This window comes from Pseudorca crassidens, chromosome 14 (assembly GCF_039906515.1).
Source record: "Pseudorca crassidens isolate mPseCra1 chromosome 14, mPseCra1.hap1, whole genome shotgun sequence".
Taxonomy (NCBI): domain Eukaryota; kingdom Metazoa; phylum Chordata; class Mammalia; order Artiodactyla; family Delphinidae; genus Pseudorca; species Pseudorca crassidens.
Genome location: NC_090309.1, coordinates 1,992,839 through 2,007,438, shown reverse-complemented (window position 1 = coordinate 2,007,438; position 14,600 = coordinate 1,992,839).

Below are 14,600 nucleotides of genomic sequence, written 5' to 3'. Positions count from 1 at the left end.
TTTTTTTTTTTTTGCGGTACGCGGGCCTCTCACTGTTGTGGCCTCTCCCGTTGTGGAGCACAGGCTCCGGACGCGCAGCCTCAGTGGCCATGGCTCACGGGCCCAGCCGCTCCACGGCATGTGGGATCTTCCTGGACCGGGGCACGAACCCGTGTCCCCTGCATCGGCAGGCGGACTCTCAACCACTGTGCCACCAGGGAAGCCCCATTTGCTGAGTTTTTGTGAAAAATGTAATGTACTTAAAAATCGTCTGTGGAACTCCACCTAGTATATTTATCCATCTAAAGCCAGTGTTGTGGTTGGTCATTTCTGTGTCCCGACCATGGTTAATCTGTGTCCATGGGACATTGGGAAGCTAGTGAGAGTTTGGGTCTGTCGGTGCAATTTATTCTGTGAACAGAACGTAAGAGCTGGTCAGAGTTGATTGGTGAGAAGAAGCTTTGTGTTTTGCTCTCCTCTTCAGAGAGAAAGAAAAAGTAGCTAAGATTAGGATGACTTATTAAAATAAAGGGAACTTTCCTGTACTGGAGAGCTATCTGTGCACCTGTCTCATTTGCACTCTGTCCTACATGCTCTCTGTGAGTTGGGGGTGGCAGCACATCTTCATGTGTTTGTGTATCCAACTTGGCCTGCAACAAAGTCCAACATCCAGAAAGTGTTCAACAAATGTGGGTAAATTGATTAAATAAAACAAGTATTAATACACTTGTTTGATGAAGGACAGATTGAAAGAGTGGGGAATCTATGCAAGGAAAATGATACGTGAGCCAGGATGCAGGGGAGATTCTCGGAAGGAGGAAATGCAGGTTCAAAGAAGAAAAGAAAGAATAATGGAGGCTGAGAAAGAAAGAAAGAGGTTGGTTTTTAATATACCTTTTAAAGCCCAAAATATTTTATATATTTGAAATGGGAGAAAACGCCATTATTTCCCTCATTATGAAAGACCCAAGGGGAGCGTCACACATTTCCACCTAGAATGAATATCTGGTAAAACGCAGATGGGGAGCTCCCACCAAGCTGTGCCAGGCCCCTCCCCGGCCCCTCCAGCCCGGAGGGGAGTCCACTCTCTTTGTGTAGCAGATGGACTCCCAGTGTCAGGCCTGGGGCCCGTGGGGCGTTCCAGGCCCCTTCTCCTTCTGTCCAAGCTAAGCTGCCTCACATGTCCCTGCCAGTCACTCTTTCCCTCCAGCTCCTTGGACTGCCTGGCCCCTGCCTCGCCCTCGGGCTCACATCGATACCCAGATCCCACCTCCACCTCCTCCAGGAAGACCTCCATGCTTGGAAGATGCCTGGCTCAGCTTTGCCCATCCCCAGTGTTGGACGCATCTCATATTCCTTTTTCTGTTCTGCTCTACTGTGTTCTTGGTCCACTTTGGGGAAGTTGGGTGTTGGTTCTTTTATCTCCTAAACATATCTCTCCCTGCCAACCCAGAAAAGCCCCCAAAAGAAAAAAAACACAGCAGAACCAAACAATATAAAAGGCCAGCAGTGTCAGCTCCCTGTAACCTCACCTGCCCTGGGGCAAACTGTCTTGCAGGTGGATGACACGGCCACCTGTCTGGGATCTTCTCTGTGAGTGTGCAGGTCAGCAGCAGGGGCTGGAGGGAGCAAGATTTGAGGGGGTTGAGCCCTAGGGCTAGACGGGGAGGCCGGGGTCCAGCAAGTAGGGAGAGGCTAGGGGTGGTGACGACCAGGCCACTCCCAGGTGTGGGGCAGCCAACCTGCATCTCTGATGCAGGTGCCTGTGATGACACATCATTTGTACGAGTAACACCTTTTCAGCACCCTTCACAAATATGAACTTCACTCTTAGATGTGCTTTGAGTGAATGGATAATTTGGGGGCAATACTACCTATACAACCCAGGCTCTTTTAAGAAAGGAGGTATCCCAGAGTTTGTAAAAGCTAAGCAGGAGGATTAGGACTTCTGTAAGGCTGGTAACAGGTGGTTCAGGGTGGATGGGTGAGCAAAACCAACAAAATCTAGATTTTTTAAGGCTTGTCAGGGGCTTAGCTCACAGCTGGACTCCACAAACATTTTGTTTCACCAAGTACTCAGGGACCTTGGCTCCCTTGGACTTTCAGGAATTTTCACTGAGAGATAGAGTTTTAAATGTAATTTTCTTTATGCTAAAATAGACACTGGGGCTTGGGATTTGAGAGAACACTGGGGTCCTTTAATCTAATGCTGAACACCTACTATTGGCTATAAAATTAGTTTAATGGCTCATCTAAACAAGTAGTAGAACAAAATAGAAAATGTCAGCATTCATCTCACATAGTAAGAGTAAATATCGTTTAAAGAAAGTGTTGTTTCCTTGATATATATGCATGTGTATGTCCATGTGGGCATGTTCATGCCTCTGTGACCTGAACAAAGCACATCTTTTAGAAAAATCCCAAATATTAGAAACCAATATTTTTCAAAGGGGATGATAAAATGTAATAACACCATGAAAAAATAAAGTTCTGGTACATAAGAATACATCTTAATTTTAAAATATATTATTCTCAACTTTACTATAAACACTTTAGCTGACATGTTTCAAAGCCAGGAATTAGGTACGGGAACACCTGTTGGGTGTCTTCAGAGGCTGGATGGCTCCTGAATTCATTGCACGTTTGTGACACCACAAAGGACGAACTTTAATTGAGGTCGGTGCAGGGCAAGCTAATTTTGGGTCCCACCGTCCATTTTCTCTAGCAGTTTCTTCTCTCCTTTGCGTTCTTTGTATTATTTACGTTGTCTGGACTGCAACTTTTAGCTGCACATGGTTTTCCCTGTCACGTGAACTTCAAAAATAAAATAGGATCACCCTTCCACAATTCAGGGAACACTGTTCTCCACAAATAAGCATCGATAAGGAGACAAAATGAACACAGCTGAGTAACCCCTTCACGTCCACTACGTTTGTTAGAGCTAGACTATTCTTTTGTGTCCACAACAGAACTGAATGGTAGTCAGGAACACAACAGAGAATAACTACTAGAAGTTGCATTAATTAGAGTCATGTTTGCATTCTTACTGTCAATTTTATTTGGACGGAACTCTCCTAAATTTAGTGTGATTCTTATGGTTTCTTAATAAGAAATGGGAGGCATGAATTTTTGACTATGCACGAGCACAGGAAACCTGCATTTCTAACAGCAGATTCAATTAATTGAGTAAAGCACTTAGAAAAATCCCTGATACATGGTAAGTGGCCAATAAATTCTAGTTCTTATAATAATATTTTTTGTTACTTTGCCAGCATTTTCACATTATGAGAGGTAGTCACAAGGTTTCACTTGATGAAGCATAGGGTTATTTTAACAATAGAACAGGAACGCACACAATGAATTGGAAGATTGACACTCTCTGGTTCTATCTTATGTTACTTACGATTCTAATATAAAATTCTCATGATCTACATTAGAGTTGAGTATAATGTTTAATAATGCCAATTGTTAAAGATACATCCTTCTATAGGAAGCCTTATGTTCCGGCTCCAAGAATAGAAAATACATAACTCACACTGAAGAACTGTCTGCAGAGAAAACTTAACTTTGTTCTTCTCAGTTGCCACGTCTATCAGAGTGGCAGGTGATCCTTGATGTCTTGACCCTGGTTTGAGTGGGTGGGGAGCTCGGGTCAGAGTGCAATCAGCACGCTGCTCCTTGGAGGGGGAATTGCAGTCAACACGCTGATTCCTTCATCAAGAAAGTCTCACCACTAAAAAAAACTCGCATCTTTAATGATACAGGTGGTTTATATTCTGGCCTCATCTCAGTATGAACAGGTTGGGAGTAGCAGACCGTCCAAGAACTGGCAGGGTCCACAGATCACACTTCTGAGTGACGTTGCACTAGAATATTTGAAATAAGCCAATCAAAAAATCTGCTTCTCAGATAATTCAAAATAGCTTATATAATAATGAAGCAATAAAATGACCTGACTGCTTTCTTTGTTCAAACAGTATTAGACTATGAATTATATGACTGCAGTTCCAGGTTTGCTTACGATTATTACACGGGTAGGGTCATCAAATAGAGCAAATGAAAGTACAGAACATCCAGTTAAATTTGAATTTTAGATAAACAATAAATATTTTTTTAGTATAAGTTTGTTCCATGTACTATTAGGGACATGTTTTACTAAAATTTTTTTTTTAATAATAATAAATATTGTTTATCTGAAAAACAAATTTAACTGCGTGACCTGTATTTTATCTGGCAAACCTATACGTAGAACTCTGAGCTAACTCTTTGCAGTTACCTTATTGCAATATGCGAGTGGTCAATCACAAAAATACTATCTTCCCCCTAAAAAAACTCTGACGTTCATTTCCTGGATTGACAAGAAAGGCTAATTAGTTGATGTTAAGAGTTAAGAATGATGGGTAAATTTGGAAAACTCCCATGAGAAGGGATTTTCTATTTTATTGTCCATTAATCTTGATATGACAGGTGACTAGTGAGATTCCGTTCCAATATTGTTCAAGCATGAAATGACAGAACTGGCAGGTGCTCCAGGCAAATCTCCTTTCCCATTGCATAATGAGCTTTGGGCATATTAATAATGACCATTTTGCCTACATTAATTACAAGAGCATTATTTCTCCTGCTGGGTTTTCAGAATAGATAACATGCTTTAAGATTTTCTTTCAATTAAAGCATTCAGTTGAATGAAATAGGGAACACAGACGTTTGAGCATGATTTAAACGAAGTGTATCAGTAATCACAATTAGGTGTAAATATAAGTGAGATGAGGTTATTTAAACCAATTTAGTGATATTTATTTAGTTTAAAAAAATCTGTGTACTAGATAGTTTCACACGTATTTATTTTATTTAAATGTATACTAATGCACAGATAATTAGATAATATGTGGACCTAGATCCAGGTGTGCCTAGTTTAGAATCCATACTGTGGAGGACGAGGCTGCACCACATCCTTTCTGGAGGCTAGAACAGCATCTGGTTTTTGTGTTATTAATGGCAAGAGCTGATGGTCTACGTTTCCTATCTCACTCCCCTAGAACCACCCCATCATGTCCCATAACACATTTTATGTTCATAGTTTGTTTTCCATATTTCAATGTCTCTTCAAATTACTTACTTACTTAAAATTAGTCTTTGAGTCTACTCTTGAAAAGTAAATCAAAATCTTGTAGCAATCTTACAGAATAGGAATTTCGGGCCAAGTGATCCGTTTGAGCTGAAGTTTTTATCATAAGGAACTAAAGCCCAGAATATCTAATTCTATTAAAATAACAATAAAAACAAAACCTAATGGACTGTATTTATTTTAAATACTTTTTATTATAGGAAACATGAGCTTGGTGAATTATCAGTAAGTGAACATATTCACATAAGCTCACCTACACCAAGAAGTAAAATAACCAGGATGCCAAAGCCCTTTTATACGACCTCCTGATTCCTACTCATCCAGCTTCTTCAAAATTAACCGCTGTCCTGAGGTTTAATTCCATAGATTAGTTGTTCCTGGTTTTGAAATTTTTGTAAGTAGAATTATACATTCCACATATTCTTTGTAAATAGCTTCCTTTACTCGACATTATATGCATGCGATTCATCCACATTCACCCATCAAGCCCCTGATATTGTCTTTAGGACATTTTCATATGCTTTTGCAAAGAGTTCACGTGGATCTAGGTATTTTTGACACTCTTTGTCCCTTTCAGAAATTGGTAACAAGTCTATGCTGAAGCCATAATAAGTTGAAAAATGAGCCCTTGTTTCTCCTTTCTGGATGAAATTGGGTAATAATTGGTATTATACATCCCTAAAGCATTTAGTACAATTCACCAATGAAACCAACTGGGTTTATAGTTTTATTTGTGGGAACTCTTTAAATTACAGATTCAGTTTTTTAAACAGATACAGCACCTTTCTGATTTCAATAAATTGTATGACTTTGCCTATTTTATTTAAAATTTTACTAAATCAAGAGTGAGGGGCTTCCCTGGTGGCGCAGTGGTTGAGAGTCCGCCTGCCGATGCAGGGGACACGGGTTCATGCCTGGGTCGAGTATCTCCCTTTTTTTTCCTGACGTTGGTAATTTTGCATTCTTTTATTTATTCTTGATCATTCTTACCAATGCTTTATCAGTTTTATGGGGCCCTATAGATAATTGATTTTTGCCCTTCATGAGTATACATTTGTTTTTTAGCTATACTCTGATCTTACCTTTATTATTCCCTTCATTCTACTATCTTTGCTTTTAACATGTGGTGTTTTTTCTGGCTTCTTGGGATGTAAGTCAGGTCATTGATGGCCTTTCTTCTTTCCAGTGTATTCATTTACTGTCAAACATTTCTCTCAAAACACAGCTTTAGCCACACCCATCAGCTTTTGATGCGTTATTTTCATTATAATCTGCTTCACAATATTTTCCAGCTTCTATTGTGATGTCGCTTTACCCGTGGATTATTTAAAACTGCTGCGTTTTATTTTGCAAAGCATGGGGATTTTGTCAAGTTTTTGTTATTCATTTTTTATTACAAATTTAGGTATTTTCACTGTGGTAAGCGATTTTACTTGGTATGAGACATTCCTTTAAAATTTGGTGAAGCTTTATGGCTCAGTGTACCGTAAATCTCAGTAAATGTTTCATATGCAGCGAAAAAGTGTGTGTTGTGTATTCCTGGCACGCGGCCCTCTGTGTATGTCAATTACAAGGGGAAATTGTAAGGTCAGGCTGGTTAATGGTGCACAAAGCTTTTATGTATTTATTGATGTCTTTCTCGGCTTCTTCTATTATATATTAAGAGATACATGTTAAAATTTCCCATTTTAATTGTAGATTTGTCTATTTCTTTTAATTCTGTGAATACTGAATATATTTTGAAGCTATATATCTAATTGCCTACAAATTTAGAATATTTTTGTCTTCCTAGTAATTTGATTATTTTGTCACTATTAAATTTCCTTCTTTTTCTCTGAAATACTTCTTTTAGTATTTACATTGTTTTGAATTAATTATAGGCAACTTTCTTTGTTTTTCCTTCCTTTTACTTTCAACCATTCCATACCTATTTTTCTTTTTAAGTACCATATGGTTGTGTTTTATTGTTTTTGTTTCTGTTTCTCTCTTTTTTTTTTTTTGTGATACGCGGGCCTCTCACTGTTGTAGCCTCTCCCGTTGCGGAGCACAGGCTCCAGACGCACAGGCTCAGTGGCCATGGCTCACGGGCCCAGCCGCTCCGCGGCACGTGGGATCTTCCCGGAACCGGGGCACGAACCCGTGTCCCCTGCATCGGCAGGCGGACTCTCAACCACTGCGCCACCAGGGAAGCCCTATATCTCACATCTTTATCCATTCATCTGTTGATGGACATTTAGGTTGTTTCCATGTCTTGGTTATTGTGAATAGTGCTGCTATGAACATAAGGGTGTGTGTATCTTTTTGAATTAGAATTTTCTTCAGATATATATGCCCAGCAGTGGGATGGCTGGGTCATATGGTAACTCTATTTTTAGTTTTTTTAAGTATATGATTTTTAGTTGTCCTATCAGTTCAATATTCTATATCTCTCATTCTTTGCCTTCTTTTGGATTATTTAAGATTTAAGCCTATTTTATCATTCTGTTTTTCTTCTTTCTAGCTCTATTGCCTTTTTAGTTATATTTGCTTTTACTATTCTTTTAGTGGTTACCCTAAGGATTACCACATATATTTTACTATATTTTGAACAAAACAAGGACTTTAAGAAGCTTAACCATATTGACTCTTCTCTACCAATTTACTATGTCTGTGCTTCTAATTCTTTTATAATTTAAGTCCTACAACCTTATTATTGTTGTATTTGCTAGTATGCATACAGATGCTTTTTTAAAAATTTATTTATTTATTTATTTATATTTACTTTTGGCTGCATTGAGTCTTCATTGCTGTGCACGGGCTCTCTCTAGTTGAGACGAGCGGGGGCTACTCTTCGTTGCAGTGTGCAGGCTTCTCATTGTGGTGGCAGAACACAGGCTCTAGGCTCACAGGCTTCAGTAGTTGTGGCACGTGGGCTCAGTAGTTGTGGTGCACGGGCTTAGTTGCTCCGCGGCATGTGGGATCTTCCCAGACCAGGGCTCAAACCAGTGTCCCCTGAATTAGCAGATGGATTCTTAACCATGGAATTAAAAAAATATATATCTATTTTTCCTTTTCTATTGCTTTTTATTGCATCTCTGAGCTGCCATCTGGGAACATTTTCCTTCTGTCTGAATTTCATCAATAATATGTCCATTTGTGCACGTCTGCTGGTGATAAATTATCTTACTTTTTGTTTTTCTGAAAATGTTCTTATTCCATTTTCAATTTTAAGAGATGTTTTCACTGGATGTAGGATCTAGGTTGGCAGCTTTTTTTTTTTTTTTTCCAGCAGTTTGGAGATATTTTTTTGTTTTCTGATTTCCTGGTTTTCTGTTGAAAAGTTAGAAATCAGTCTTATTGTTCCTCCTTTGAAGGATAAGCTGTTTTAAATTGGATCCTTCTACATTTTTCCCTTTGTCTTTGCTTTTCAGCAGTTTTACCAGGATATGCCTAAGTACAGCTTATTTTTATTTTTTTGGTATTGTTGTTGTGTGTTTTGTGTGTGTATTTATCTTATTTGGAGCTAGTAGAAAATTTTGAACTTATTTACTAGTTATCTTGATATCAGTTTTGTAAAATTCTCAGCCATTAACTTTTTAAATATTGCTTTAGTCCATTATTTCTTTCCTTTCCAGAATCCCAACTAAAGACATCATAGAACTTTCATCCTTGAGGTGTGTCTAATCTGATTACCCTCGCTCAATTAATTTTTATTTCAACAGTTTCAATTAATGTAATCTTTAGTTCTAGAATTTAATTTTATTTTTTTATAGTTTCAATTACTGCCCAAATAATCTTATTTTTAAATTCCTTGACATATTTACTCTACTTATTTTATGCTCTTCTCTCATGATCTTATTATCCAAAGTTTTTTATATCTCGCTTTATTGTGTGCTTTTCCCTTGATTTCTGTTACCTTGTTTTCTTGTTATTTGTAAGTCTTATCATTTTTGATCGAATGCCAGACCTGTGTATGATAATTCTAGAGACAATCTGAGCTTCTGAATAATATTGTTTCCTTCAGAAGGTTTTGATTTTGCTCCCAGTGGGCATTTAGACTGTAAATCTAGAAATCACAAATCATCTTAATCCTGTTAGGGCCCAAGGTGAATGAGGTGGGCTCTCGTCCCCAACTGAAGCCATAGACATAAAAATGATTATGAGAGAATACTATGAACAATTATGTACCAACAAACTGAATAACTTAGAAGAAATGGATAAATCCTAGAAACACACAGCCATCTAAGACTGAATCATGAAGAAACAGAAAATCTGAACAGACCTACAACTAGTATGGACATTGAATCAATCCCATCCCAGTAAAGAAGAGGCAGGACCAGATGGCTTCAGAGGTGAATTCTACCAAACATTTAAAGAATTAACATCCATTCTCTTCAAACTCTTCCAAAAACTTGAAGAGACGGGAATACTCCCAAACTCTTTCTATGAGGTCAGCATTACCTTAATACCAAGGCTGGGCAAAAACAATACAAGAATAGCAAATGACAACACAATATCCCTGATGAATATTGACACAAAAAATCCTCAATAAAATACCAGCAAACCAAGTTCAACAGCACATTAAGAGGATTATTCACCATGACCAAGTAAGGTTTATTTCTGCAATGCAGGGATGATTCTATATATGAAGATCAATGTAATATACTGCATTCAGAGAATGGACAAAAGCACATGATCATCTCAATTGATGCAGAAAAAATATGTGATAAGATTCAACACTCTTTCATGATAAAACCAAGAAACTAGGAACAGAAGGAAACTACTTCAACATCATAAAAACCCTATATGAAAAGCCAACAGCTCACATCATACTCAATGGTGAAAGAATGAAAGTTGCTCCTCTGAGATGACAGACAAGAGAAGGCAGGCAGTCTCGCCCCTTCTATTCAACATAGAAGTCCTAGCCAAAGCAATCAGGCAAGAAAAATAAATAAAAGTCATCCAAATCGGAAAGGAAGAAGTAAAACTGTCTCTGTTCACAGATGACGTGATCTTATATTTGCCAGGTATACTTCCAGGGACCAGAGCCCACCACATTCACCTCGGGCCCTAGCTGGATTAAGATGATTTGGGATTTCTAGATTTATATCCTAAATGCCCACTGGGAGCAAGATGAAAAACAACCTACAGAATTGGAGAAAATATTTGCGACTCATATATTTGATAAAGAGTTAACATCCAAAATATACAAGTACTCGTATACTCAATAGCAAAAAAGAAAGCTAATTAAAAATGAGCAAATAACCTAAATAGACATTTTTCCCATAGAAGATATTCAAATGGCTAACAGGTACATGAAAAGGTGCTAAATAACACTAATCATCAGGGAAATGCAAGTCAAAACCTTTTAGAATGGCTATTAACAAAAGCAAGAGATAAATTCTGGTGAGGATTTGGAGAAAAGGGAACCCTTGTACACTGATTCTTCCACAGTCTCTTTAATTTCATCAACACTGTTCTTCTTGCGGATGCCTTCCGTTCTGTCGCCTGCGGTTCTGCTGGGCTGCGTCTCTCACAGGGCTCCTCCCCCAAGCTGTGCGGATTCCACTGTGATGCTGGACGGCCCTTTCTCTCCGTGCGACCAATTTACAAACTTAGAGGGCCCAGTGTTTGCAGACAAAACTGCTCAGGAACACCCAGGGCTCTTTTTTTTCTGTGTCCTAATTCCGTTTAAAAGAACTTCTGGTTTTCACAACCTGATTGGTAATGACTTTGCAGGCTAAGTAGCAGTTGGACATTTTTCTGTAATCTTGCACTTTGCATGCTTGCTTTGAGGAGTATTGTATTTTCAAAACTGTCCAGCTGTTCGTAACAGATACCCACAGTTTCGGCACGTGACAGAGGGTTGTTTACGTCTCCACTATTCAGAGTGAGGCCTGAAATGACAATCTTGACATTTTTGTGGTTACATCTGTCGCAATGTCCTGTTGTGTCACTGTCAGACATGCTTCAAATCTGGAGCAGAGACAATGGGAAATATGTATATGTTTTTGAATTAATGCAATCAGGAAACATACTTATAACTCCAAATCTTAATAGTAAACATAAATCAACTTTTGAGTTGTGGCAACTTTTCCTAGTTAAGATATTTTTATTCATATATATACATATATATATATATATATACATATACACACACACACAACTCATCTTGGTGCTTAAAATAGTCTTTTTTCTTGCTAATCTTACTGGTCTAAAAATCTTCCTAACATGCTGGGACGATTATCTGCCTGAGGAAAAACATTAAAACTATCTGTAATTGGTAGATCCTATTGTGAAAAGGAAACAGCATACGTGAGACATTTTAGGACTGTGGGAGATTTAAAAATTGGTTATAATCTCTAAAGAAGGAGTTTGGGAGAAAATGTCTTGACATTATGAGTCTATTTCCAGATTTTTTTTCTGAAAAACTCCCACTAGGGATGGGAAACGTGATACTGAAATATGATATGAAAGTACATGGATTCCTGAGACAGTCAAATTTTGCGTTTAGCTTCATCAGAATCATTCCCATCTTCATATTTTATAAGCTGCATCTCAAATATACTCATGAATTGTCATCACAACAATCCAACAATAACACTAGTCGGGTCACTGGAACATTTTTTAAAAGTATACCAGCCACTGTGCTTTAGAAAACACATGCCACTTTCCCCACAGCAGGGTGACGAGGCTGTGTGTGCACGGTGGCCTGTCGGAGGCTCCACACCACAGGCGGGCTGTGGGGAGACACACAATAGACACGTATGATCTGTTAGAGAGAAGTCCACTTATTAGCCACAGGGGAACTGGGCTCCTGACCAGCCGCAACGTGGGGAGCTGGGATCCGAAGGGATGTTCTGATATTGCCTCCCAGCCCCCAGGAATGAGCCCTGCGTGGTGCAGAGATGCCGTCCCAGGCTGGAATTGTGTGGACACCAGTGAATGCCTGCTGGAGCTAGAAACTTTGTCCTGGCCTTCCTTCCACTCCTGCATTTTTTTGCTCTCATCCTTTTCACTGAATAGCTTCGTTTTAAAAAGCTATGTTTAACCATATTTTGCCTTTATGAGGCCAAAGCAATCTTTTTTTTTTAACTTTTCAGTTTATATTGAAATATAGTTGATTAACAGTGTTGTGATAGTGTCAGGTGTACAGCAAAGTGATCCAGTTCTACATATACATGTATCTATTCTTTTTCAAATTCTTTTCCCATTTAGCTTGTTACAGGATATTGAGCAGAGTTCCCTCTGCTCTACGGCAGGTCCTTGTTGGTTACCCATTTTAAATATAGCGGTGTGTACATGTCGTTCCCAAGCTCCCCATCTATCCCTCCCACCACGCTTCCCCACAGTAACCATAAATTTGTTCTCTAAGTCTGTGAGTCTGCTTCTGTTTTGTAAATAAATTCATTTGTATCCTTTTTTTTTTTTTTTTTTGTATCACTCCTGCATTTTCCCCAGATTAGGTCATTTTTATACCAAATGTTACTATTAATGGTTGCATCGTGATAATCCAGAGCGTGTTCTGAAGACCTTCATTCTGTCCCGTGAGCTTCTGCCCTGGTCTCGCAGCACGGGCAGCAGGAATGGGATGACGGGCAGGAAGAGGGAGCTCTTACATGGGATGAAACATGAACGGTGGCCAGAGATCCTCTGTCTTTGGTTCCCTGGCCCTTCTCAGCTGCACAAGAACACCTCCTTTCAGTGCCCGAGTGTGAGCACACCCGGATGAAACCGAGTGCGCTGGGACATGAGTGGTCTTGGGTGCTCATGACCGAAGCATCCAACTGTGGTCCTGCACTAGCCATGTGCAAGCCAGCAGGTGTGCCAGGCATGGATGGTCGGTGAGAGCTGGAGACGTTGTTCATCAGAGTCCGTGAAACAAGTGAGTGAGATCGGAGCTGAGCAGTCCTCTGTAGGAAGTGGAGAGGGTAGTCTGCCTCTTTCTACAGGGGTTTTGTTATTCGTGTAGGGTGTAGAACGGCAACTGTATTTCTATTACTGTTTGCTTTTTAATTTTGCAATACACCCTTTTAGCAGAAATGAGCTTAAAAAGTGAAAATGCAACTCTAAGGAAAATAAAAATGAAAAACTTTTGAGAGTTGATGATGGACACATAATCTGTCCAGAATGTTATTCAGTATTTACCATCCACCATCCATCATAGAGATGTAGTGATTTCGCAGAATCTTGGCAGACAGAAGGTGCACATCTGCTAACAAAACCTCAGCTCCTATTTCCTTAGTTAGCAGTTATTTTAAGAAGTCTGTGCTCAAAGACGGTGCTTGAATAAGTACAATTGTTGAAGGTGCGTTACATCTCACTTAGTGAAACTTGGCTTTTCACTTAGATCAAATGTCTGTGTTTCTACGTTAATTGTCTACATTTTTTTATTACAAGTTTTTGTATGCATGCCCGAAAAGCAAGCTGATAGCTACTGAGGTGTTACCTCCATGAGCAGGAGAAGAAGCACCTGGTGGGCCTGAGTATGGCCTACATTTCCAAGCTGCCCTTGCACCTGGGTGTGGCCATGCCTGTACCTTCTGGGCACCAAAACGTAACTAAGAATGAAAAGAGCATCTCTCAGAACTGTTCTCTAAGGAGAGTGAGCATGCCCTTTTCGGTCACCTTCTCCTTCCTGGGGGCTGGACTGTGGACACGATGGCTGGAGCTTAAGCAGCCGTGCTGGTCTATGACGTGTCATCTAAGGAAGGCAGCAGCGGAGTAGAAGCGAACAGCTCTGGCTGCCCCTCTTTTACGAGTGAGAGTGATTAATGTGCATCTTATACGAGCCGCTGGAAGGTCTGAATGTGAAACAAGTACATCTTATTGCAGCAAACCTCACCCTAACTGAATCTCTGGGTTTATTGTTCCTTCTTCACTTTCAGACTAGGGAAATATTTCTCTCTCAATGATCCATTCGAATCAGTGAGGCCTTTCTGTGGGCTTGGGGGAATGGCAGTGGAGGCTGTACATAGATTAATTATCTTCTCCTGTTTCAGTGCTAACTTTTTCTGAAGAGATGGTTTTAGGAGTTGAAGGCATTGACTTTTTAAACCCTGCTTTCCATATTCAGTTTTCCAATTGTGACTTGAATATATTACCGCAAGGCCATTCGGAGAAACTGGATCACTACATTTGGCATACTTTAACCGAGACGCACACCCTCCTAATGACAGCAAAGAGGCACACTTCCCCCCAGCTGCAACGTCCAACAGTTTCTAAAAAAGATTCAAATAAAATATCATGGAATCTGAGAATGGAGGATTTTTTTTTTCAACCCAACACAGACCAAAAAATTCATTTTAACACTTGTCAGCAGATATAAATCTGAAACAGAATATAAAAGCTTCTCCGCGTGCCCAGACACACCACCATTCTAAGTGAAATGCCAACCAGAGTCTTGTCATGTTTCCTCTATTTATCCTCAAACGGGGGTGGGAGAGGATAGGGGGCAGCTCTGTGTTTAAGGTGATGGATGCGTTCATGGCTGTTTCCTTCTCGGTCCTGAAAC